The sequence below is a fragment of the Taudactylus pleione genome, unplaced genomic scaffold (genome assembly GCF_031769625.1).
Source record: "Taudactylus pleione unplaced genomic scaffold, aTauple2 ptg000683l, whole genome shotgun sequence".
In the NCBI taxonomy this organism is placed as follows: Eukaryota; Metazoa; Chordata; class Amphibia; order Anura; family Myobatrachidae; genus Taudactylus; species Taudactylus pleione.
Window position 1 is genome coordinate 1,472,747 of NW_028285085.1, and position 27,983 is coordinate 1,500,729.

Consider the following 27,983-nt stretch of genomic DNA (forward strand, 5'->3'; position numbering starts at 1 on the left):
ATCACAGGTCACACTTTGGCGTGTGAAGGGGACTGGAGCAGTTGGGCGAGACGTGGAGCATGGTTGATGGTAAGATGAGAGGCTGGTGCACTGCATAAGAAATCCACATGTATTCTGCTGTTCTTGGAACGATAGTGTTACTAATAATAGCCCCTAGCATGTTATAGCCTGACCTTTTTCTTATACTCATACTGCGATACAACTTAGTCATTGCTTTTATTTATTGTCAGTACTCCCGCATCCCAGGTGGTACATCGACTTTCTGTGCATTGGTGCCTGTATCGTGACTGCTGAGAAGCATTTCTACATTTTATCTAGTCCTCTGCTTCATCATTTATATCTATCTATGTACTATAATAGGTGACGGCTGAGTCATCACTTTGCACATCTGGTTTAGTGTCAATGTTTTCTTATTATATTCATTGAGCCCTAATTAAGCTCTCAGGGAGTATAGTTACTAAAGTGCGGGTTTTTAGAAGTGGAGTTGTTGCCCATAGCAACCGATGAGATTCTACTCATCATTAATCTAGCACCTTCTAGAAGATAATAGCTAGAATCTGGTTGCTAGGGGTAACCACTCCACTTCTAAAAACATGCACTTTAGTAAATATACCCCTTACTTTATATTATAATAAAAATATTTAACATCAAAAATTTATGTGACAGTAAATAATCATAAAACCAACTACTATAGTATAAACGCTGGATATTGAATAACTTGTGATGTAAGTATTCCTTTTATTATTATTACTATTATTATTCCTTAAAATCTCCTAACATGTAGGGAATTGGTTGAACTACTAGACCACAGTAACTATTAATTCCACTAACCGTACAGAAATATGACTGTATACCATCATCTACCCATACAATAATATCTAATGTTAAAATCATAAGCTAATATTTAACAAAAAATATACATTTTCCATTCTTAGAGTTGTTTCATAGCCAATGTGTGATATTGAATGCTATAATTTACTGACAAATATAAGGAAATGGATGGAATGGTGCATACATACGTAGCGCTCAGCCAGCGATACGATATCGCTAGCTGATCGTCATGCACCCTCCCTTGTGTGCTGCATGATCGATATCCATCATCCAGCACACCAGATACTCACTGACGACTATAGCGACCCGCGATCAACGACAGCGGGGGTCACTAAAGTAACCTGCTCCATATCAAGCAAGTGGACCTGCACGCACCTCCGAAGGAAGATATCGCTAACATCCATACATGGCCGATATCGTTATCGTTCAAATCGCTCATTTATATCTCTACGTGTGTACACACCATAAGGATCTAGTACAAGGTAAAAAAAAAAAAACTTTTACGTTCCCTGAAAAGCTACAGAACCTCATCAAAGAAACATTCACCCTAATACTCCACATTTAAATTATAATAGTATGTATTGTGCTTGTAACACAATCCACTACTGAACAGCACTGAGTAATATGCCGACACATGATAATAATAATAATAATAATAATAATAGTAATAGTAGTACAGGACATACAAACCTGTGTTATTATGTGACCTAGCACAGGACATTACAGGACAGCCTATACTAACATGCATCATACAGCAGCACAGAACGTATAAGGTATATGGGATCTGTACGTCTTAGCCTGGTAATGGCAGTAACCTGTGTTATTATGTGACCTAGCACAGGACATTACAGGACAGCCTATACTATCATGCATCATACAGCAGCACAGAACGTATAAGGTATATGGGGGATCTGTACGTCTTAGCCTGGCAATGGCAGTAACCTGTGTTATTATGTGACCTAGCACAGGACATTACAGGACAGCCTATACTATAATGCATCATACAGCAGCACAGAACGTATAAGGTATATGGGGGATCTGTACGTCTTAGCCTGGCAATGGCAGTAACCTGTGTTATTATGTGACCTAGCACAGGACATTACAGGACAGCCTATACTAACATGCATCATACAGCAGCACAGAACGGTATAAGGTATATGGGATCTGTACGTCTTAGCCTGGCAATGGCAGTAACCTGTGTTATTATGTGACCTAGCACAGGACATTACAGGACAGCCTATACTATCATGCATCATACAGCAGCACAGAACGGATAAGGTATATGGGGGATCTGTACGTCTTAGCCTGGCAATGGCAGTAACCTGTGTTATTATGTGACCTAGCACAGGACATTACAGGACAGCCTATACTATCATGCATCATACAGCAGCACAGAACGGTATAAGGTATATGGGATCTGTACGTCTTAGCCTGGCAATGGCAGTAACCTGTGTTATTATGTGACCTAGCACAGGACATTACAGGACAGCCTATACTATCATGCATCATACAGCAGCACAGAACGTATAAGGTATATGGGGGATCTGTACGTCTTAGCCTGGCAATGGCAGTAACCTGTGTTATTATGTGACCTAGCACAGGACATTACAGGACAGCCTATACTAACATGCATCATACAGCAGCACAGAACGTATAAGGTATATGGGATCTGTACGTCTTAGCCTGGCAATGGCAGTAACCTGTGTTATTATGTGACCTAGCACAGGACATTACAGGACAGCCTATACTAACATGCATCATACAGCAGCACAGAACGGTATAAGGTATATGGGATCTGTACGTCTTAGCCTGGCAATGGCAGTAACCTGTGTTATTATGTGACCTAGCACAGGACATTACAGGACAGCCTATACTATCATGCATCATACAGCAGCACAGAACGGATAAGGTATATGGGGGATCTGTACGTCTTAGCCTGGCAATGGCAGTAACCTGTGTTATTATGTGACCTAGCACAGGACATTACAGGACAGCCTATACTAACATGCATCATACAGCAGCACAGAATGTATAAGGTATATGGGGGATCTGTACGTCTTAGCCTGGCAATGGCAGTAACCTGTGTTATTATGTGACCTAGCACAGGACATTACAGGACAGCCTATACTAACATGCATCATACAGCAGCACAGAACGGTATAAGGTATATGGGGGATCTGTACGTCTTAGCCTGGCAATGGCAGTAACCTGTGTTATTATGTGACCTAGTACAGGACATTACAGGACAGCCTATACTAACATGCATCATACAGCAGCACAGAACGGTATAAGGTATATGGGATCTGTACGTCTTAGCCTGGCAATGGCAGTAACCTGTGTTATTATGTGACCTAGCACAGGACATTACAGGACAGCCTATACTATCATGCATCATACAGCAGCACAGAACGTATAAGGTATATGGGGGATCTGTACGTCTTAGCCTGGCAATGGCAGTAACCTGTGTTATTATGTGACCTAGCACAGGACATTACAGGACAGCCTATACTAACATGCATCATACAGCAGCACAGAACGTATAAGGTATATGGGATCTGTACGTCTTAGCCTGGCAATGGCAGTAACCTGTGTTATTATGTGACCTAGCACAGGACATTACAGGACAGCCTATACTATCATGCATCATACAGCAGCACAGAACGGTATAAGGTATATGGGATCTGTACGTCTTAGCCTGGCAATGGCAGTAACCTGTGTTATTATGTGACCTAGCACAGGACATTACAGGACAGCCTATACTAACATGCATCATACAGCAGCACAGAACGGTATAAGGTATATGGGATCTGTACGTCTTAGCCTGGCAATGGCAGTAACCTGTGTTATTATGTGACCTAGCACAGGACATTACAGGACAGCCTATACTATCATGCATCATACAGCAGCACAGAACGGATAAGGTATATGGGGGATCTGTACGTCTTAGCCTGGCAATGGCAGTAACCTGTGTTATTATGTGACCTAGCACAGGACATTACAGGACAGCCTATACTAACATGCATCATACAGCAGCACAGAACGGTATAAGGTATATGGGATCTGTACGTCTTAGCCTGGCAATGGCAGTAACCTGTGTTATTATGTGACCTAGCACAGGACATTACAGGACAGCCTATACTATCATGCATCATACAGCAGCACAGAATGTATAAGGTATATGGGGGATCTGTACGTCTTAGCCTGGCAATGGCAGTAACCTGTGTTATTATGTGACCTAGCACAGGACATTACAGGACAGCCTATACTAACATGCATCATACAGCAGCACAGAACGGTATAAGGTATATGGGATCTGTACGTCTTAGCCTGGCAATGGCAGTAACCTGTGTTATTATGTGACCTAGCACAGGACATTACAGGACAGCCTATACTATAATGCATCATACAGCAGCACAGAATGTATAAGGTATATGGGATCTGTACGTCTTAGCCTGGTAATGGCAGTAACCTGTGTTATTATGTGACCTAGCACAGGACATTACAGGACAGCCTATACTAACATGCATCATACAGCAGCACAGAACGTATAAGGTATATGGGATCTGTACGTCTTAGCCTGGCAATGGCAGTAACCTGTGTTATTATGTGACCTAGCACAGGACATTACAGGACAGCCTATACTATCATGCATCATACAGCAGCACAGAACGTATAAGGTATATGGGGGATCTGTACGTCTTAGCCTGGCAATGGCAGTAACCTGTGTTATTATTATGTGACCTAGCACAGGACATTACAGGACAGCCTATACTAACATGCATCATACAGCAGCACAGAACGGTATAAGGTATATGGGATCTGTACGTCTTAGCCTGGCAATGGCAGTAACCTGTGTTATTATGTGACCTAGCACAGGACATTACAGGACAGCCTATACTATCATGCATCATACAGCAGCACAGAATGTATAAGGTATATGGGGGATCTGTACGTCTTAGCCTGGCAATGGCAGTAACCTGTGTTATTATGTGACCTAGCACAGGGCATTACAGGACAGCCTATACTATAATGCATCATACAGCAGCACAGAATGTATAAGGTATATGGGGGATCTGTACGTCTTAGCCTGGTAATGGCAGTAACCTGTGTTATTATGTGACCTAGCACAGGACATTACAGGACAGCCTATACTAACATGCATCATACAGCAGCACAGAACGTATAAGGTATACAGGATCTGTACGTCTTAGCCTGGCAATGGCAGTAACCTGTGTTATTATGTGACCTAGCACAGGACATTACAGGACAGCCTATACTATAATGCATCATACAGCAGCACAGAACGGTATAAGGTATATGGGATCTGTACGTCTTAGCCTGGCAATGGCAGTAACCTGTGTTATTATGGGACCTAGCACAGGACATTACAGGACAGCCTATACTAACATGCATCATACAGCAGCACAGAACGGTATAAGGTATATGGGATCTGTACGTCTTAGCCTGGCAATGGCAGTAACCTGTGTTATTATGTGACCTAGCACAGGACATTACAGGACAGCCTATACTATAATGCATCATACAGCAGCACAGAATGTATAAGGTATATGGGATCTGTACGTCTTAGCCTGGTAATGGCAGTAACCTGTGTTATTATATGACCTAGCACAGGACATTACAGGACAGCCTATACTAACATGCATCATACAGCAGCACAGAACGTATAAGGTATATGGGATCTGTACGTCTTAGCCTGGCAATGGCAGTAACCTGTGTTATTATGTGACCTAGCACAGGACATTACAGGACAGCCGTATACTATAATGCATCATACAGCAGCACAGAACGTATAAGGTATACAGGATCTGTACGTCTTAGCCTGGCAATGGCAGTAACCTGTGTTATTATGTGACCTAGCACAGGACATTACAGGACAGCCTATACTAACATGCATCATACAGCAGCACAGAACGGTATAAGGTATATGGGATCTGTACGTCTTAGCCTGGCAATGGCAGTAACCTGTGTTATTATGTGACCTAGCACAGGACATTACAGGACAGCCTATACTAACATGCATCATACAGCAGCACAGAACGTATAAGGTATACAGGATCTGTACGTCTTAGCCTGGCAATGGCAGTAACCTGTGTTATTATGTGACCTAGCACAGGACATTACAGGACAGCCTATACTATAATGCATCATACAGCAGCACAGAATGTATAAGGTATATGGGATCTGTACGTCTTAGCCTGGCAATGGCAGTAACCTGTGTTATTATGTGACCTAGCACAGGACATTACAGGACAGCCTATACTATCATGCATCATACAGCAGCACAGAACGGTATAAGGTATATGGGATCTGTACGTCTTAGCCTGGCAATGGCAGTAACCTGTGTTATTATGTGACCTAGTACAGGACATTACAGGACAGCCTATACTAACATGCATGATACAGCAGCACAGAACGGTATAAGGTATATGGGATCTGTACGTCTTAGCCTGGTAATGGCAGTAACCTGTGTTATTATGTGACCTAGCACAGGACATTACAGGACAGCCTATACTATCATGCATCATACAGCAGCACAGAACGGTATAAGGTATATGGGATCTGTACGTCTTAGCCTGGCAATGGCAGTAACCTGTGTTATTATGTGACCTAGTACAGGACATTACAGGACAGCCTATACTAACATGCATGATACAGCAGCACAGAACGGTATAAGGTATATGGGATCTGTACGTCTTAGCCTGGCAATGGCAGTAACCTGTGTTATTATGTGACCTAGCACAGGACATTACAGGACAGCCTATACTATCATGCATCATACAGCAGCACAGAACGGTATAAGGTATATGGGGGATCTGTACGTCTTAGCCTGGCAATGGCAGTAACCTGTGTTATTATGTGACCTAGCACAGGACATTACAGGACAGCCTATACTATCATGCATCATACAGCAGCACAGAACGGTATAAGGTATATGGGATCTGTACGTCTTAGCCTGGCAATGGCAGTAACCTGTGTTATTATGTGACCTAGTACAGGACATTACAGGACAGCCTATACTAACATGCATGATACAGCAGCACAGAACGGTATAAGGTATATGGGATCTGTACGTCTTAGCCTGGCAATGGCAGTAACCTGTGTTATTATGTGACCTAGCACAGGACATTACAGGACAGCCTATACTATCATGCATCATACAGCAGCACAGAACGGTATAAGGTATATGGGATCTGTACGTCTTAGCCTGGCAATGGCAGTAACCTGTGTTATTATGTGACCTAGCACAGGACATTACAGGACAGCCTATACTAACATGCATCATACAGCAGCACAGAACGGTATAAGGTATACAGGATCTGTACGTCTTAGCCTGGCAATGGCAGTAACCTGTGTTATTATGTGACCTAGCACAGGACATTACAGGACAGCCTATACTAACATGCATCATACAGCAGCACAGAACGGTATAAGGTATATGGGATCTGTACGTCTTAGCCTGGCAATGGCAGTAACCTGTGTTATTATGTGACCTAGCACAGGACATTACAGGACAGCCTATACTAACATGCATGATACAGCAGCACAGAACGGTATAAGGTATATGGGATCTGTACGTCTTAGCCTGGCAATGGCAGTAACCTGTGTTATTATGTGACCTAGCACAGGACATTACATGACAGCCTATACTAACATGCATCATACAGCAGCACAGAACGGTATAAGGTATATGGGATCTGTACGTCTTAGCCTGGCAATGGCAGTAACCTGTGTTATTATGTGACCTAGCACAGGACATTACAGGACAGCCTATACTATCATGCATCATACAGCAGCACAGAATGTATAAGGTATATGGGGGATCTGTACGTCTTAGCCTGGCAATGGCAGTAACCTGTGTTATTATGTGACCTAGCACAGGGCATTACAGGACAGCCTATACTATAATGCATCATACAGCAGCACAGAATGTATAAGGTATATGGGGGATCTGTACGTCTTAGCCTGGTAATGGCAGTAACCTGTGTTATTATGTGACCTAGCACAGGACATTACAGGACAGCCTATACTAACATGCATCATACAGCAGCACAGAACGTATAAGGTATACAGGATCTGTACGTCTTAGCCTGGCAATGGCAGTAACCTGTGTTATTATGTGACCTAGCACAGGACATTACAGGACAGCCTATACTATAATGCATCATACAGCAGCACAGAACGGTATAAGGTATATGGGATCTGTACGTCTTAGCCTGGCAATGGCAGTAACCTGTGTTATTATGGGACCTAGCACAGGACATTACAGGACAGCCTATACTAACATGCATCATACAGCAGCACAGAACGGTATAAGGTATATGGGATCTGTACGTCTTAGCCTGGCAATGGCAGTAACCTGTGTTATTATGTGACCTAGCACAGGACATTACAGGACAGCCTATACTATAATGCATCATACAGCAGCACAGAATGTATAAGGTATATGGGATCTGTACGTCTTAGCCTGGTAATGGCAGTAACCTGTGTTATTATGTGACCTAGCACAGGACATTACAGGACAGCCTATACTAACATGCATCATACAGCAGCACAGAACGTATAAGGTATATGGGATCTGTACGTCTTAGCCTGGCAATGGCAGTAACCTGTGTTATTATGTGACCTAGCACAGGACATTACAGGACAGCCGTATACTATAATGCATCATACAGCAGCACAGAACGTATAAGGTATACAGGATCTGTACGTCTTAGCCTGGCAATGGCAGTAACCTGTGTTATTATGTGACCTAGCACAGGACATTACAGGACAGCCTATACTAACATGCATCATACAGCAGCACAGAACGGTATAAGGTATATGGGATCTGTACGTCTTAGCCTGGCAATGGCAGTAACCTGTGTTATTATGTGACCTAGCACAGGACATTACAGGACAGCCTATACTAACATGCATCATACAGCAGCACAGAACGTATAAGGTATACAGGATCTGTACGTCTTAGCCTGGCAATGGCAGTAACCTGTGTTATTATGTGACCTAGCACAGGACATTACAGGACAGCCTATACTATAATGCATCATACAGCAGCACAGAATGTATAAGGTATATGGGATCTGTACGTCTTAGCCTGGCAATGGCAGTAACCTGTGTTATTATGTGACCTAGCACAGGACATTACAGGACAGCCTATACTATCATGCATCATACAGCAGCACAGAACGGTATAAGGTATATGGGATCTGTACGTCTTAGCCTGGCAATGGCAGTAACCTGTGTTATTATGTGACCTAGTACAGGACATTACAGGACAGCCTATACTAACATGCATGATACAGCAGCACAGAACGGTATAAGGTATATGGGATCTGTACGTCTTAGCCTGGTAATGGCAGTAACCTGTGTTATTATGTGACCTAGCACAGGACATTACAGGACAGCCTATACTATCATGCATCATACAGCAGCACAGAACGGTATAAGGTATATGGGATCTGTACGTCTTAGCCTGGCAATGGCAGTAACCTGTGTTATTATGTGACCTAGTACAGGACATTACAGGACAGCCTATACTAACATGCATGATACAGCAGCACAGAACGGTATAAGGTATATGGGATCTGTACGTCTTAGCCTGGCAATGGCAGTAACCTGTGTTATTATGTGACCTAGCACAGGACATTACAGGACAGCCTATACTATCATGCATCATACAGCAGCACAGAACGGTATAAGGTATATGGGGGATCTGTACGTCTTAGCCTGGCAATGGCAGTAACCTGTGTTATTATGTGACCTAGCACAGGACATTACAGGACAGCCTATACTATCATGCATCATACAGCAGCACAGAACGGTATAAGGTATATGGGATCTGTACGTCTTAGCCTGGCAATGGCAGTAACCTGTGTTATTATGTGACCTAGTACAGGACATTACAGGACAGCCTATACTAACATGCATGATACAGCAGCACAGAACGGTATAAGGTATATGGGATCTGTACGTCTTAGCCTGGCAATGGCAGTAACCTGTGTTATTATGTGACCTAGCACAGGACATTACAGGACAGCCTATACTATCATGCATCATACAGCAGCACAGAACGGTATAAGGTATATGGGATCTGTACGTCTTAGCCTGGCAATGGCAGTAACCTGTGTTATTATGTGACCTAGCACAGGACATTACAGGACAGCCTATACTAACATGCATCATACAGCAGCACAGAACGGTATAAGGTATACAGGATCTGTACGTCTTAGCCTGGCAATGGCAGTAACCTGTGTTATTATGTGACCTAGCACAGGACATTACAGGACAGCCTATACTAACATGCATCATACAGCAGCACAGAACGGTATAAGGTATATGGGATCTGTACGTCTTAGCCTGGCAATGGCAGTAACTTGTGTTATTATGTGACCTAGCACAGGACATTACAGGACAGCCTATACTAACATGCATGATACAGCAGCACAGAACGGTATAAGGTATATGGGATCTGTACGTCTTAGCCTGGCAATGGCAGTAACCTGTGTTATTATGTGACCTAGCACAGGACATTACATGACAGCCTATACTAACATGCATCATACAGCAGCACAGAACGGTATAAGGTATATGGGATCTGTACGTCTTAGCCTGGCAATGGCAGTAACCTGTGTTATTATGTGACCTAGCACAGGACATTACAGGACAGCCTATACTAACATGCATGATACAGCAGCACAGAACGGTATAAGGTATATGGGATCTGTACGTCTTAGCCTGGCAATGGCAGTAACCTGTGTTATTATGTGACCTAGCACAGGACATTACAGGACAGCCTATACTAACATGCATCATACAGCAGCACAGAACGTATAAGGTATACAGGATCTGTACGTCTTAGCCTGGCAATGGCAGTAACCTGTGTTATTATGTGACCTAGCACAGGACATTACAGGACAGCCTATACTATCATGCATCATACAGCAGCACAGAACGGTATAAGGTATATGGGATCTGTACGTCTTAGCCTGGTAATGGCAGTAACCTGTGTTATTATGTGACCTAGCACAGGACATTACAGGACAGCCTATACTATCATGCATCATACAGCAGCACAGAACGTATAAGGTATACAGGATCTGTACGTCTTAGCCTGGCAATGGCAGTAACCTGTGTTATTATGTGACCTAGCACAGGACATTACAGGACAGCCTATACTAACATGCATCATACAGCAGCACAGAACGGTATAAGGTATATGGGATCTGTACGTCTTAGCCTGGCAATGGCAGTAACCTGTGTTATTATGTGACCTAGCACAGGACATTACAGGACAGCCTATACTATAATGCATCATACAGCAGCACAGAACGGTATAAGGTATATGGGATCTGTACGTCTTAGCCTGGCAATGGCAGTAACCTGTGTTATTATGTGACCTAGCACAGGACATTACAGGACAGCCTATACTATAATGCATCATACAGCAGCACAGAACGGTATAAGGTATATGGGATCTGTACGTCTTAGCCTGGCAATGGCAGTAACCTGTGTTATTATGTGACCTAGCACAGGACATTACAGGACAGCCTATACTATCATGCATCATACAGCAGCACAGAACGGTATAAGGTATATGGGATCTGTACGTCTTAGCCTGGCAATGGCAGTAACCTGTGTTATTATGTGACCTAGCACAGGACATTACAGGACAGCCTATACTATAATGCATCATACAGCAGCACAGAACGTATAAGGTATACAGGATCTGTACGTCTTAGCCTGGCAATGGCAGTAACCTGTGTTATTATGTGACCTAGCACAGGACATTACAGGACAGCCTATACTAACATGCATCATACAGCAGCACAGAATGTATAAGGTATATGGGATCTGTACGTCTTAGCCTGGCAATGGCAGTAACCTGTGTTATTATGTGACCTAGCACAGGACATTACAGGACAGCCTATACTATCATGCATCATACAGCAGCACAGAACGTATAAGGTATACAGGATCTGTACGTCTTAGCCTGGCAATGGCAGTAACCTGTGTTATTATGTGACCTAGCACAGGACATTACAGGACAGCCTATACTATCATGCATCATACAGCAGCACAGAACGGTATAAGGTATATGGGATCTGTACGTCTTAGCCTGGCAATGGCAGTAACCTGTGTTATTATGTGACCTAGCACAGGACATTACAGGACAGCCTATACTAACATGCATCATACAGCAGCACAGAACGGTATAAGGTATATGGGATCTGTACGTCTTAGCCTGGCAATGGCAGTAACCTGTGTTATTATGTGACCTAGCACAGGACATTACAGGACAGCCTATACTATCATGCATCATACAGCAGCACAGAACGGTATAAGGTATATGGGATCTGTACGTCTTAGCCTGGCAATGGCGGTAACCTGTGTTATTATGTGACCTAGCACAGGACATTACATGACAGCCTATACTATAATGCATCATACAGCAGCACAGAACGGTATAAGGTATATGGGATCTGTACGTCTTAGCCTGGCAATGGCAGTAACCTGTGTTATTATGTGACCTAGCACAGGACATTACATGACAGCCTATACTATAATGCATCATACAGCAGCACAGAACGGTATAAGGTATACAGGATCTGTACGTCTTAGCCTGGCAATGGCAGTAACCTGTGTTATTATGTGACCTAGCACAGGACATTACAGGACAGCCTATACTAACATGCATCATACAGCAGCACAGAACGGTATACGGTATATGGGATCTGTACGTCTTAGCCTGGCAATGGCAGTAACCTGTGTTATTATGTGACCTAGCACAGGACATTACAGGACAGCCTATACTAACATGCATGATACAGCAGCACAGAACGGTATAAGGTATATGGGATCTGTACGTCTTAGCCTGGCAATGGCAGTAACCTGTGTTATTATGTGACCTAGCACAGGACATTACAGGACAGCCTATACTAACATGCATCATACAGCAGCACAGAACGTATAAGGTATACAGGATCTGTACGTCTTAGCCTGGCAATGGCAGTAACCTGTGTTATTATGTGACCTAGCACAGGACATTACAGGACAGCCTATACTATCATGCATCATACAGCAGCACAGAACGGTATAAGGTATATGGGATCTGTACGTCTTAGCCTGGTAATGGCAGTAACCTGTGTTATTATGTGACCTAGCACAGGACATTACAGGACAGCCTATACTATCATGCATCATACAGCAGCACAGAACGTATAAGGTATACAGGATCTGTACGTCTTAGCCTGGCAATGGCAGTAACCTGTGTTATTATGTGACCTAGCACAGGACATTACAGGACAGCCTATACTAACATGCATCATACAGCAGCACAGAACGGTATAAGGTATATGGGATCTGTACGTCTTAGCCTGGCAATGGCAGTAACCGGTGTTATTATGTGACCTAGCACAGGACATTACAGGACAGCCTATACTATAATGCATCATACAGCAGCACAGAACGGTATAAGGTATATGGGATCTGTACGTCTTAGCCTGGCAATGGCAGTAACCTGTGTTATTATGTGACCTAGCACAGGACATTACAGGACAGCCTATACTATAATGCATCATACAGCAGCACAGAACGGTATAAGGTATATGGGATCTGTACGTCTTAGCCTGGCAATGGCAGTAACCTGTGTTATTATGTGACCTAGCACAGGACATTACAGGACAGCCTATACTAACATGCATCATACAGCAGCACAGAATGTATAAGGTATATGGGATCTGTACGTCTTAGCCTGGCAATGGCAGTAACCTGTGTTATTATGTGACCTAGCACAGGACATTACAGGACAGCCTATACTAACATGCATCATACAGCAGCACAGAACGGTATAAGGTATATGGGATCTGTACGTCTTAGCCTGGCAATGGCAGTAACCTGTGTTATTATGTGACCTAGCACAGGACATTACAGGACAGCCTATACTAACATGCATGATACAGCAGCACAGAACGGTATAAGGTATATGGGATCTGTACGTCTTAGCCTGGCAATGGCAGTAACCTGTGTTATTATGTGACCTAGCACAGGACATTACATGACAGCCTATACTAACATGCATCATACAGCAGCACAGAACGGTATAAGGTATATGGGATCTGTACGTCTTAGCCTGGCAATGGCAGTAACCTGTGTTATTATGTGACCTAGCACAGGACATTACAGGACAGCCTATACTAACATGCATGATACAGCAGCACAGAACGGTATAAGGTATATGGGATCTGTACGTCTTAGCCTGGCAATGGCAGTAACCTGTGTTATTATGTGACCTAGCACAGGACATTACAGGACAGCCTATACTAACATGCATCATACAGCAGTACAGAACGTATAAGGTATACAGGATCTGTACGTCTTAGCCTGGCAATGGCAGTAACCTGTGTTATTATGTGACCTAGCACAGGACATTACAGGACAGCCTATACTATCATGCATCATACAGCAGCACAGAACGGTATAAGGTATATGGGATCTGTACGTCTTAGCCTGGTAATGGCAGTAACCTGTGTTATTATGTGACCTAGCACAGGACATTACAGGACAGCCTATACTATCATGCATCATACAGCAGCACAGAACGTATAAGGTATACAGGACCTGTACGTCTTAGCCTGGCAATGGCAGTAACCTGTGTTATTATGTGACCTAGCACAGGACATTACAGGACAGCCTATACTAACATGCATCATACAGCAGCACAGAACGGTATAAGGTATATGGGATCTGTACGTCTTAGCCTGGCAATGGCAGTAACCTGTGTTATTATGTGACCTAGCACAGGACATTACAGGACAGCCTATACTATAATGCATCATACAGCAGCACAGAACGGTATAAGGTATATGGGATCTGTACGTCTTAGCCTGGCAATGGCAGTAACCTGTGTTATTATGTGACCTAGCACAGGACATTACAGGACAGCCTATACTATAATGCATCATACAGCAGCACAGAACGGTATAAGGTATATGGGATCTGTACGTCTTAGCCTGGCAATGGCAGTAACCTGTGTTATTATGTGACCTAGCACAGGACATTACAGGACAGCCTATACTAACATGCATCATACAGCAGCACAGAATGTATAAGGTATATGGGATCTGTACGTCTTAGCCTGGCAATGGCAGTAACCTGTGTTATTATGTGACCTAGCACAGGACATTACAGGACAGCCTATACTATCATGCATCATACAGCAGCACAGAACGGTATAAGGTATATGGGATCTGTACGTCTTAGCCTGGCAATGGCAGTAACCTGTGTTATTATGTGACCTAGCACAGGACATTACAGGACAGCCTATACTAACATGCATCATACAGCAGCACAGAACGGTATAAGGTATATGGGATCTGTACGTCTTAGCCTGGCAATGACAGTAACCTGTGTTATTATGTGACCTAGCACAGGACATTACAGGACAGCCTATACTAACATGCATGATACAGCAGCACAGAACGGTATAAGGTATATGGGATCTGTACGTCTTAGCCTGGCAATGGCAGTAACCTGTGTTATTATGTGACCTAGCACAGGACATTACAGGACAGCCTATACTAACATGCATCATACAGCAGCACAGAACGTATAAGGTATACAGGATCTGTACGTCTTAGCCTGGCAATGGCAGTAACCTGTGTTATTATGTGACCTAGCACAGGACATTACAGGACAGCCTATACTAACATGCATCATACAGCAGCACAGAACGTATAAGGTATATGGGATCTGTACGTCTTAGCCTGGCAATGGCAGTAACCTGTGTTATTATGTGACCTAGCACAGGACATTACAGGACAGCCTATACTATCATGCATCATACAGCAGCACAGAACGTATAAGGTATATGGGGGATCTGTACGTCTTAGCCTGGCAATGGCAGTAACCTGTGTTATTTGAGCAATACGTCAGCTATACTATCTAATTCCTTTTATCTTCTCACCAAGGAATTGCACTTGCTTTGATTTATATATTATTTGAATGATAGAGAATGTGACTTAAATCTGTTTCCTTTGCAAATGAATCCCAGTCTTTCCTCGGGATGCTTTAGTGACAGTAACATATTTTGCTTTATAACTTACTAGAGCTGCTATGCTTCGTTAGCCTGCAACAGGATTTTAATGCACTAATTAAACCAAGGACCTGACTCAGTAAAGTCGTCTCGTCTATACGAATGTTCAAACGCTGAGTAAACATATAAAATAGACTTGCAAAGAGATATATAAGATTAGATATATAGGATATAAGATTAGATATATAGGATAGCAATACAATCTGCCATATTTAAGACGTGTGGGTTAACATTAGAGAGGTAATGATCTGCAACAGGTGGCTGTGTATTTACCGTAATACTGGTAAACAGACGTTATCTGTATTCACAGTACATTAGGTCTGCCTATGTTACTGTACGACCATCCCTAGGCACCATACACTCCAGCACTGAAAAACAAAGCCTGTTAAAAGCTAAGAAAAAGTCTTGTACTTTGTCCTGGCTCCTAACAGAGCATTCGCAGTGGGTTCTCAAAGCCTCCCTGCAGCATAGTGATCTCGGGGACTGATTCAGTGGTGAACGCAGATCGAGCGATTGTTTGCCATTGCGCATGCGTATAAGCTGCACTGTGCGTGCGCAGCGATCGCATTGCGATTACCAATGCACAAAGGAATCCATCGCAGAGTGAGTGACAGACTGTCAGTTTGGGGAGTTGTGACGGTTTGGTTAGAAAAACTCCATTTGATCGCCGTTTCATGGGCATGCAAGACTTAGCCACTGTGATTATTTACACAGCATGAGAGCTCTCTGCGTGCCACTGTCTGCGGCCGGTCAGACCTGCTGTGACTGCCCGATGTGTGTCGATGGTACCGAATTTTACGCAGAAGAGCGGCATTGGACGGATATGAGAAAGGAGTACTGGGCGTCTTTATGCCAGGCGAGCTTTGGCAGGCATTGGCATATTATCGCAGCTGTGTTTCGAGCGAATTCGCAGCTGCGATTGCATTATCGATCGCTGCTAAATCAGGCCCCCAGTATATTACAATTAATGTGTAGCACATGGATGGCAGAGAGTCTGTGTGCAGGTCCTTTTTGTATTCATTATTTTTTAGAACATTTAATTTATTCATTAAGTTACTTATACAGTATAATGCATATTGCATTGGGAACAAAACACTAAGTAAAACAAAACTAGGCAATAACACACAAAGAGGCAAGACCAGCAGAGTCAGAGGGCATTAAGCAGGCTGTAAGGACGAGCGTAGAATTCCTGATCTCAAGACCTTTGCTTGCGAGTCCTTAGTAAACGCTTGCCTAATTTACCGTACGCTGTTCCAAACGCTTCCATTTCTTTTTTCAGTTACAGAGATGACAGGAAATATGGAAGACAAGTTCTCCTATGGTGAGTATTCATGAAGACTAGACTGGGATCAGAATAACACGCTTCCTAGTAGAGGTCAAAATGACCGGACCCCAAAGATCCATTTTTAAAGATCATTGACCTTGAGAAGTCACTTTCCGGGTGTTATCTGATTCACAACTAACATTTAATCCATCTGCGACCTATTTATCAATATGGCACAAATACAAAATCCTATTGTATTTATGTGATCCGTAATGGCTATTGAATGCTCCCCAGATTAAAAACTATATACAACCAGACTAGGGGCTCTTATATGCACCTTTGTATGGCTCTTGGGCTCTATGGCAATCACATGCATTTCTACTGCTGTCTTCAGTATGCTAGCCTGGTACGTGAAAAAACAAACATTATCATAAGTCTGCATGCTATAAAAGTTTTGTGTAAAATTCCTATGAAGGGTGTGGTAGAAACTGTTTAAAGGGGATTGAAACTTGCAATATTTATGGGAAAGGATGAGTGGCGCAGCAGCAGGAGAGTATAGGACAGTGTTGTATGTAAGTTGATCATGTGATGCACACATGCAATACAGTTATTTATTAAAAAAAGTTTACACTAAAACTTAATTTAATGAAAATATTGATATCTTAGAGCACATAGAAGAGCATGGACAGGGATAAATAACCCAACTAATCAGCTGGCTGCAGATATCATTGTCCTCACAAAGATCCATCAAACAATCTCTCTATCCAAATACAATATAAAGCTGGGTAGTAGAGCTCCTAATCAGTGGTCTCCTTTGTCCCTTGTATATACACACGGCCTGATTCACAGCTACACACAAGTCCATTTTGAGTCCAAGTGGAACTTATGCAACTATTTAGTGTTGTATCACCTCAGTCACATCTCCTCTTCCAGCTAATTGGGTGTAACTGTATGGCAATGGGGGGTACGCATGGAGGTGTTTTGAGGGTGTGTCGTGGGTGGGAATTGCGAGCTATACTGAGTTGATGGTACACAGATTTCTGCCTGATTTTGGATGGATCTCTTTAATGAGGTATAGAGCATAAGGGGCACTTTCAGGGACATTGCATAAGAGGCACTACTACAGTGGGCAGTGCATAAGGGGACACTACTACTGGGGGCATTAAGGTGCATATGGAATGGAAAGGAATGTTCCCAGAATGACGACAATTGGTGGCGTGTCATTTTTCAGTGGCCATGTCCCTTGTGGCTACGCCCATTTTTTTGGAGTGAGCGCATACTGTTGGGGTGGGGGTGGGGGCATCATTTTTCATCTTGCCCTGGGCGCCAAAGACCTTAGTTACGCCACTGCTTGTTCCAGAGCTTTATTCTAGTGCTGCCGCTCACAAACATAATATATACACTACAAAAGGGATCCTGGTCATCTCAGACTTCTCCCCCTCTCCATCCCCCTCTCTATCCACTGGTCCACCCACACTGTGACCCTCTTTCCCCCCCCCCCTCTCCCCCCACTCCTTTCTGTGCACTGCTCTTTCCCAGCCTCATTCTTATCCTCGTTCCCAGTGGGTCCTCCTCCTCTCCGGTTACGTTACAGTCTCCCTAGCAGTGGGAGCTGTTGGACAGGAGTCGTGCTCAGGCTCCCACCCCACATGCATTTTGGAGATGGGAAAAACCTTGGCATAGATAGATAGATAGATAGATAGATAGATAGATAGATAGATAGATAGATAGATAGATACGAGATGGAAGATAGATAGATATGAGATAGATAGATAGATATAAGAGATAGATAGATAGAAGATAGATAGATAGAAGATAGACAGATATGAGATAGATAGAAGATAGATAGATATGAGATAGATAGATATGAGATAGATATAAGATAGATAGATATAACATAGGTAGATAGATATAAGAGATAGATAGATAGAAGATAGATAGATATGAGAGATAGATAGATAGAAGATTGATAGATATTAGATAGATATAAGATAGATAGATAGATATGAGATAGATAGATATGAGATAGATAGATAGATAGATATGAGATAGATAGATATGAGATAGATAGATAGATATAAGATAGATAGATATTAGATAGATATAAGATAGATAGATATATAGATAGATATGAGATAGATATAAGATAGATAGATAGATAGATATGAGATAGATGATAGATAGATAGATAGATAGATAGATAGATAGATAGATAGATAGATAGATAGATAGATAGATATGAGATAGATAGATATGAGATAGATAGATAGATAGATAGATAGATAGATAGATAGATAGATAGATAGATAGATAGATAGATAGATAGATGGATGGATGGATATAAGATACATAGATGCAAACACATAATGCATTGCTATGTAGCAGAGGCAATTGGAGAACAAATTGCATCTAGCAAGTTAAACGTGTATCGTTGGTCTGTAATGATTTCTCTAGCACTAGATCTTGCTCAGTGAGAGGGTTTCTTATAAGTAGAAATCTCATCCTCCTTTTTCCTATAACCGCAGATTACGAGACTATCAGGAGGGGAGGTCTGATCTTTGCAGTTGCAGCCTTTGTGATAGGGATCCTGGTCATTTTCAGTGAGTATCCTGAATTTCTAACTACTGTAATGAAACTATGGGGCTGATTCAGCTGCGCTGCTGATCACAGATTCCCGATAGTCGGAGATTTGTGCTTGCATGAGCAGAACGGGTCCTGCGTGATTGGACGCAAAGCAGCAGCAGACTGTCAGCGATTGACAGTCTGCTGCCATTTGTGGATGGGGAGGGGGCGGTTACGGCCTCAGTTTCCCAAAACGGAGGCGTGTCGTTGTCGTTGGGCGGGGGAGGGAAGAGGCCAGGATCTCCATGGGCTGACAGAGATTTCCTGGCCTCTTTCCCTCATCTGCGATGGCCAGCTGCGTAACCCCATGGTTACTGAGCCAGCCGAGGATCACGCAGATGATGAAATGCTGCATCCAAGGACGCAGCTCTGATCACTAATGCATGCGGGATGCATGATCCTGCTGCATTAACATAATAACATGGAGGAAATTGCAAAGCTGCTTGTATGCGGCCATGTAATTCCATCCTGTGCTGAATCAGGCCCTATATACATATACTTGTCGGTCACCACATGCCTATCTGCCCCCATTCTGCCACAGGCATCTCACTCCAAGGGGCATATTTACTAATTATCAGGTTTTAGACATGATAAATATACTTTCTTATTGCTGCTATTCAGGGAGGAGGGGGGGGGGTGACGATGGTGGGTGACTTACGTTTGGATATGCAGGTTACGGTGCCTTAAGCCAGGTGCTCAGTCGCAGCAACCTGCATTCACCAACTTAAGTGCCGGCCTCCATGCTATTAGCGCACGCGCTAAGCCAGTAACCAGCATCGCCCCCTAGTTTAGTGACAGATTTCTGCTCACACCTCAGGAGGGTGAGAGCAGAAATCCTCTACGCTGGGGTAACAGCACGGACAATTGAATAGCTCTGGGAACTCAGGACCTCATTCAGAGCCGGACGCTATTTGCGCTCGCTCGTTCAGAAAAAGGGGATGGCTATTTAAATTGAGCGCTCGCTCTTTGCGGTCTGTTGACGCCTCTATGTCTGAGCGAGCATCCAAAACATGCGCCGCTATTTTGTAAAGATGCCCCTTGGCCGCTCGCATCATACGTCATCTCCGCTATGTTATTTGATTAATCGAGTACATCGAAAGGCGTATGAACTGCTCGCTATTCTTGTGGTAGCATTTTCCTATCACAATCATGCGAGCAGTTCAGGCTAAAAGACAACCAAGTGACGTGGACGATGACGCTGCTTTGTTAATTATGCACACCCATAAAACGCCCGTTTTGACCGTTTGGCACGCCTGCGTTCGGATCTCCACGCCCCGTATTCAAGCACCTTCCCCTGTTACCACCCACAAACGCCTCATCCTGTCACTCAAATTAGCAGGCCCTCGCTATTTTGCGAGCGCACGATTTCCGACCGCAATGACTGGTTGGCGCATGCGCATTACGACCCATACGCATGCGCAGATGTGCGAACATCGCTTACGAGCGGCTCTGAATCAGGACCTCATTCCCACTGAATTCCGCCCATTGTGACCACATACATCTAAATACATTACTAAAGGTATTGTGCGCATGTCTTTAACTACAGGAATGGCCACAAAGGTTTCAATTAATTTGTTATGTAAAATATTACATAAATGCAGGCTACCAACTAAACCAGTGGCAGGCAACCAGTGGCACTCCATCTGCTGTGGAACTATACCTCCCAGCATGCTTTGCAACAGTTTTGCTGTTAGATCATGCAGGGGCCCCGAGAGGGGGGGGAGTTGGTACTAATTACCCGGGCCCGGGCTTGCTAGAGAGGCCAGGTGGGGGCCCAGGGCCGGCACCACTCCCCCACCCCTCTTACATCACAGCAGCCTAGCACACACTAAGCAGCAGCCACAGCAGTCTCCTATGCCTGTGGGGGAGCAATCAAGCTGATCGCGCCCCCCACTGGTTATACACCAGGCTGAGGGGGCTCACTGCGCCACCCTCGCCAGCGCCGCAAAACTTTTTTTTTTTTTAAACCTAAGAAGGCGGCTCCCACGATTAGGCCACACCCCCTTTTTACCGAGGCCTGGTGGGACTCTTGGCGGGTCTGAGAGCATGCTAAAACTGTGGCAGAGCATGCTGGGATGTGTAGTTCCACAGCAGCTGTAGAGCCACTGGTTGCCTACCCATGAACTAAATAAACGAGAACTAATTGGCTTTAGTATTTTAAAACACCTCTCACAGGGCATCTCAATACATCTCCCGGCGTCTGCGACATTTGCCTATTTCCGCACAGGAGCTGTGCAGAAATTTGCAGCGGCGGCATTAGCGTAATCCCTGAATCAGCCCCATAGTCATTCCATTTAAAGCAGAAATTTGTTTAAAGGTAAAACCAATCTGCCTTAAAACTAATTGCCACTTTAAATCCAGTGACTATCTTGAATCACAGTGGCTCCCACAAATCCCAGGCTATTAGTATTGGACCACAGAGTCCCATTCCCACTACAGCAGTAATTTTGCTCATGCTCGGGACTGTCTGCAGTCAGAATAAAGCGCACTTATCACATGACCATATACATGAGTCATCCCCGTTCTGTCCCACAGAACATTGGGGGTCATTCAGACCCGCTCGCGAGCGGCAGTACGCTCGCAAGCGGGTCGATGTTCCCCACTGCGCATGCGCACGACGGAGGGAGCTCCGTCGTGCGCATGCGCGAGACCCGGGGAGCGATGGGCTTTCCATCGCTCCGGGTCTCGCACCAAAGGGGGCGTGCTGTCGATGTTGATTGACAGCACGCCCCCTTTGGTGGGCGTGCCGGGGGCATGCCTGCCAGACGGAGGCGTTCCCATGGGAACGCCTACCGTCTGAAGCCGGCCCCACTGACATCACTAGTGATGTCAGTGGGTGTGATTTTGGCTCTGATAGAGCCAAAATCACTCCAGGGCTTGTGGCAGGGAGACCCTACCGCAGGGTCTCCGTCGCAAGTCCGATGGTTGCGATGGTCAAGACCATCGCGACCATCTTTTTGGCCTCTCGCATATGCTGTGGGTGGTCACCCACAGCTATGCAAGCATCCAGGAGGCCGCTCCATTTTCATGAAGGAGGGCCCTGATTCAGAGCGAGCGCTCTGGTCAGAGCGTTCAGCTCTGAATCAGGCCCATTGTCAGCACACTGAGCCAGTGCAGCTATGCTGGCGTAGGTGGGTGTCTGATACATATGCAGCCTAACAGGTGAAATTAATTGCCCTGGGTCGGGGAAGGGGGGCAAAAGATTGGGGCTGGAGCACATGCACCACCTTAATCTGTCTCTTCTAAAATACCCTCAATATAGAGCACTGCATATGTCCGGTCTTTATAAAAAAAAAAAAAAAAGGATAATAATATATATATTATAATATAATAATAATAATATTTTTAAGATTTCAATATACAGTACAAACATCTGTCCCTTGTCATAGCTTCGTCATACAGTACCTCTATTATGTTTACATTAAAATGCTTTACATTTAGTGAAAAAGGAATGTCCTTTCACAAACGATTATAATACTAGTTCTATGCACATCGGTAATAAAGGGATTATAAACCATTGATGCCAAAAAATAAGAATCCTTTGTCTACTGTAACTCTGAAGGTGCGTACACACACAACGATTTTTTGAACGATTTAATTATAACGACGACGGTAACGTTCAATCGTTCCAAAAATCGTTCATTGTAAAACGATGAACGATTATCGTTCATGCGCATTCACGTTTGTCGATTGTAGTTTGTAGTTCAGTCAGACTGGCCAACTGAACGATTTTCAATAGAAGTTGCAACATTTTTCCTTCAACACACAGAAAATCGTTTATTGTGTAAAGTAAAACCAACTAGTTTGTAAAACGATTTTCGTTCACTTTTTCAAGGGAAAAACTGAACGAAAATTGTTCAACGAAAATCGTTCATTACTTACATCGTTGTGTGTGTACGCACCTTTAGTAATAAAGAAATAACAGTTTGCATTGATTTTGCATTACTCTAGATCAGTGATTCCCAACCTCGGTCCTCGAGGCACACTAACAGTCCTGGTTTTAGTGATATCCATGCTTAAGCACAGATGGTTAAATCAAAATAACTAAGGTACTAATTAAGTCACCTGTGCTCAACTATGGCTAACCTTAAAACCTGGACTGTTAGTGTGCCTTGAGGACTGTGGTTGGGAACCCCTGCTCTAGATTGACCTCTCACTTGATAAATCATCTTTATCTGTGCATGCACATGACTTGACAATGAGGGATTCATGTAGCATTGAACACACATTTCCATACTGCGCATGTGCATAAAAAAAGACGTACGCTTGGGTCTGTACTCTGTATGCAGATTTAGTTGCATCTTACGCTTCTGCCTTCATATGCTTAGAAAGGCGGAATAGAGGCATTCTTACTGCAACATCCAAAATTATTTTATAGAAAATCTGTGTTAAACTTTCCCCCCTTAACTTTTTTTTCAGGTGGAAGATTCCGCTGTGGTAGGAAAAAACAGCTAAGGTGAGTGTTAACCACTACTATTTTTGCACAAGGCTTTTTTTCCCCTCAATGCAATACACAAGCATGACCACCAGAGGGAACTCATTGCACATAATTCTCTCTTTTATCTCCAACAGAGCCATGACGGATGATTTGTGATTTTCAAATACAAAGTTTATTATTAGGAGAAGGTAAGGAATGATATTTATCATGTAATGGGGAAAATGTATGCAGGCTCAACAGTTCATTGTTCATTGTCCTGGCTCCCAGGAAACCTTTCTTGACTCCTTTTATGGGAGTCATTTTCACTACAGCTACTGTCCTAGCAGTACAGTGTTCAGCTATGTGTGATTGTGACTAGGCCTATTCATTAACTTTAATGGGCCCATTGCACATCCGGTTTTAGGTAACGGGCCTAGTCATCATTAGTGGCCCAATGAGACCTCTGGCCATTCATCAACCTCTGAGACTGAAAGTTTTTGTAGTTTGGTTGCAGGAACCGACAGTATCTTCAGATGGAGTTAGTTCCCGGAGCCCCGCTGTTTCCTATTGGAAGGAGTTCCAGAGTGCAAAGGGAGATCCATTCGGATCCTTCCGGCCCTCATTGTGCTCAAACCCAGCTGACGCATTCGCACTTACACTGCCGATCTTTGTAAACTTTCACCTCTACTCAGTAGCGATGACAGTGCTAGGTATTGTGGGACAGCTGCTAAACTGCTCCGGTTATTTTTTATCCAACGCTGCAACTCAGGCAAATTGGATACTTATAACCCTTTTACACTGGCCAAAAAACCTGGTTTTTCCTGTGTCAACCCTTGTCACATCTAAGTGGAAAAGGGGCCATGGTTGGATTTCTGGGAAAAGTGACCCAGCAATCCAACCCGGCTAGTGAGCAGGGCTGAACACTGGACCGACCTGTGTAACCATGCAGTGTGAACAGGTGACCCAGGTCATCCGACCCTGGTCCTGTTAACACCCTATTTAGAGCAGTCTTACCGGCACTTGGAGATGAGGTCATCTCCAAGTGCCGGCAGAGGAAAACCCTCAGCAATAACCCGGGTCACGTCTGTGGTGTATACGGGTTTCAAGCCGATGGGGCGCCATAATGAATAGTTCCCTGCATGTGGTGTTCAAAACTGTTCAACTCTCAAATTTAACAGTAAAAAATATTTGCTCAAAAATATATGTTGCAAGTGATCTGCATTAATGACGTTTTATTAGGTAAACCATTAATATGCATATTTGTTCTCTCCAACAGGGAGTAGATGCTTGTACTGCTGAACTGAATTCCCCATCTACCCATCATACATCGGGGAAGCAGGCAGACACACTTCTATGTAATTGGAGGAATGCCATCTACTTTCATGATAATATGTTACATATGTAAAATGTATAGTAGTCACATATCAGGAGACACTCCCTGCTTCATCTGCTAAAAAAGTCTTGTAATTATGTTACTTATGATAATGGTATTATGTGTAAGACAGTGACTTCTGCAATAACTAAGGTAGTCACTATTTGTATTACTATAGATGAACTCATCATAAGTCATTGTTGGCAAAACTAGGTGTGCTACAATTTCACCAACATAGGGGGAGACCACAATTCCTCTATGTTAATGAAAACCAATGGGTGACTGCGTAATGCAACTGTAAAAGTACATTGCATGCCGTCCTTAGTGCTACATTATTAGCTATCATGATCTACAGCAGGGGCGTCCAAACTTTTTTTTTCTTGGAGCGCCGTATTAAGAGAATGACTTTGGGTGGAGGGCCTCAACTTTTTTTGGTTCTTTGCTGAGTAAATGTATTTCTAAGAAACTCTAAAACTGACAGAAATATCTTGAAATAAATGTATTTGATTTTAGATTTAAATGTTGCTCACTGCCTCATAGAGGCGTCTCCAGTTCATTTTGTTCCACACACACAGTAATGCCCCCACTTAATAATATATCACACAGTAATGCTCCCAACTGGTAATATGCTACAGTGATCATACAGTTTTATACGCCAGCCTCAGAGACCCCCATGAGTCCTTTCCCTGTATGTGTCAGCTTGAGCCCCCTCAGTACTGCCAATTTATGTGCCAGCCTCATAGTCCCATCAGTCCTGCCCCTTTATGTGCCAGCCTCAGAGCTCACATCAGTCCTGCCCCTTTAAATGAGTATTCATTCTAGCACCCTGCAGCTGTTACAACCCACACAGATCCTCTTTCTTGCCTGAGGTGTTGTGCTCTGCTCTGGTGCTTCTAGCACACTCTGGTCTGTAGTGCAGCAGTTTGTTGCATCAGCTGTGTGCTAGAAGCACCAGAGCAGAGTGACACTCCAGGCAGAAAATAGGAACTGGACCTATATGCCCCCATCAATCCTGCCCTTTGAAGTGTCAGCCTCAGAGCCCTCTCAGTCTGCTCCGGTATATAGATTATGTTTACAATACATGTTCCTGTACATTGCATTGCCATTCTTCTTATGTTCTCTATACTTAAAGATTGCTTAAAGATCCTTAAATGTCCTCCAATTCAGCAGTTAAATATTCCTGACTTAGTTTATGTATATGTGTTTTAACGTATTATTAAAATTGTATACGTTGTCTGTGATTTCCTTATTAGGAGACATAGTATAAAGCACACAGATCTCTCACTGAGGGGAACACAATTAGAAGCGAGGGGATGTAGCACCCGGAATGAGTGCCCGGAGCTAATCAATTCCTGCACTGTGTTTCCGCGACTAGTAGATTTATTCTCTGAGGTGCGAGCAGAAATCCGTGCTAACTAGTGCCTCACGCATAGTCGTGGTCTTACCGCATCGTGAGCGGTATTTAAATTGTAAAATCTAGTTTATGGCAACTAAGCCCCGGGTATTTATCGCTGTAAACTGCATCTCCCAATTTAAGTGGGTTTATAATTGAATAGCTCCAGGCACTCATCCCGGGGGCTACATCCCCTCCCTTCTATTTGAATTCCCCTCATTGTTTGGTTCTATTGGGGAGAAATTCTCTCTGTCTCTGAATATACGTTTCTTTGCTGGCCAGTTGGAGACCTTAGGTACTGTAGGGGAGAGTGGGGTAAGATGAGACAGTTTTTACTAATGTCCCATAGGCAATGAAAAATTAGACAGAAGTAAAACAAAAACATCTACCTTTATTTCAGGATGTCTCCTGTCAATCAAAAATGATAAGAATGAATCAATGACAAAGGGCTGTGAAAGTGTGACGTCTCATACAAAAATAAAAGTGGTCTTGTGGCTCAACTTGACCCAGATTAGGGGTAAATTGATCCATGTAATGGGTAAATGAAGCTATCCCAGGGTAAATTGATTTATTGACTTTTTCAAGTTTAAACCTGAGCATAATTAAAAAAATATATATGCATTTTTCTTAGTCTTATTTCTTTTCTTAAAAAGTTCCTTTAAATAAAATAAAATCATCCAAATAAAGTTTATCATTCAAACAATTAAACTATTTTCATACATCATCTCTTCAGCATTTCAGCAACTATTCAGCATTCCCCATGAAGGTTGCAGGGAATTATGAAGTGTTGCTCCCTCCTTGCCGTTCCTATAGCCTTTTGTGGCTGAGGTAGTTTCTTCATCACTTTGTGGGGAATATGCCACATTATTTTTCTTGAATGGAAAAGTGGGTTTGCCAGTGCTCCCCCGGAGAAATCTTGCGCTCACTTCGTCACCCTCAAGTTTCTGAGCCGCATGATATCACGCCGAAGGGCCC

At 43.5% G+C, this 27,983-nt stretch overlaps 1 long non-coding RNA gene across 1 annotated transcript; it reads left to right on the forward strand.

Moving 5' to 3' along the window:
* Positions 1-26,851, forward strand: LOC148477916 (uncharacterized). Its single transcript, XR_015872463.1, has 6 exons — positions 1-69; positions 17,220-17,261; positions 19,730-19,804; positions 24,246-24,282; positions 24,399-24,452; positions 25,520-26,851. It is a non-coding gene; the product is annotated as an uncharacterized LOC148477916 (long non-coding RNA).
* The last annotated feature ends 1,132 nt before the right edge of the window (positions 26,852-27,983 follow it).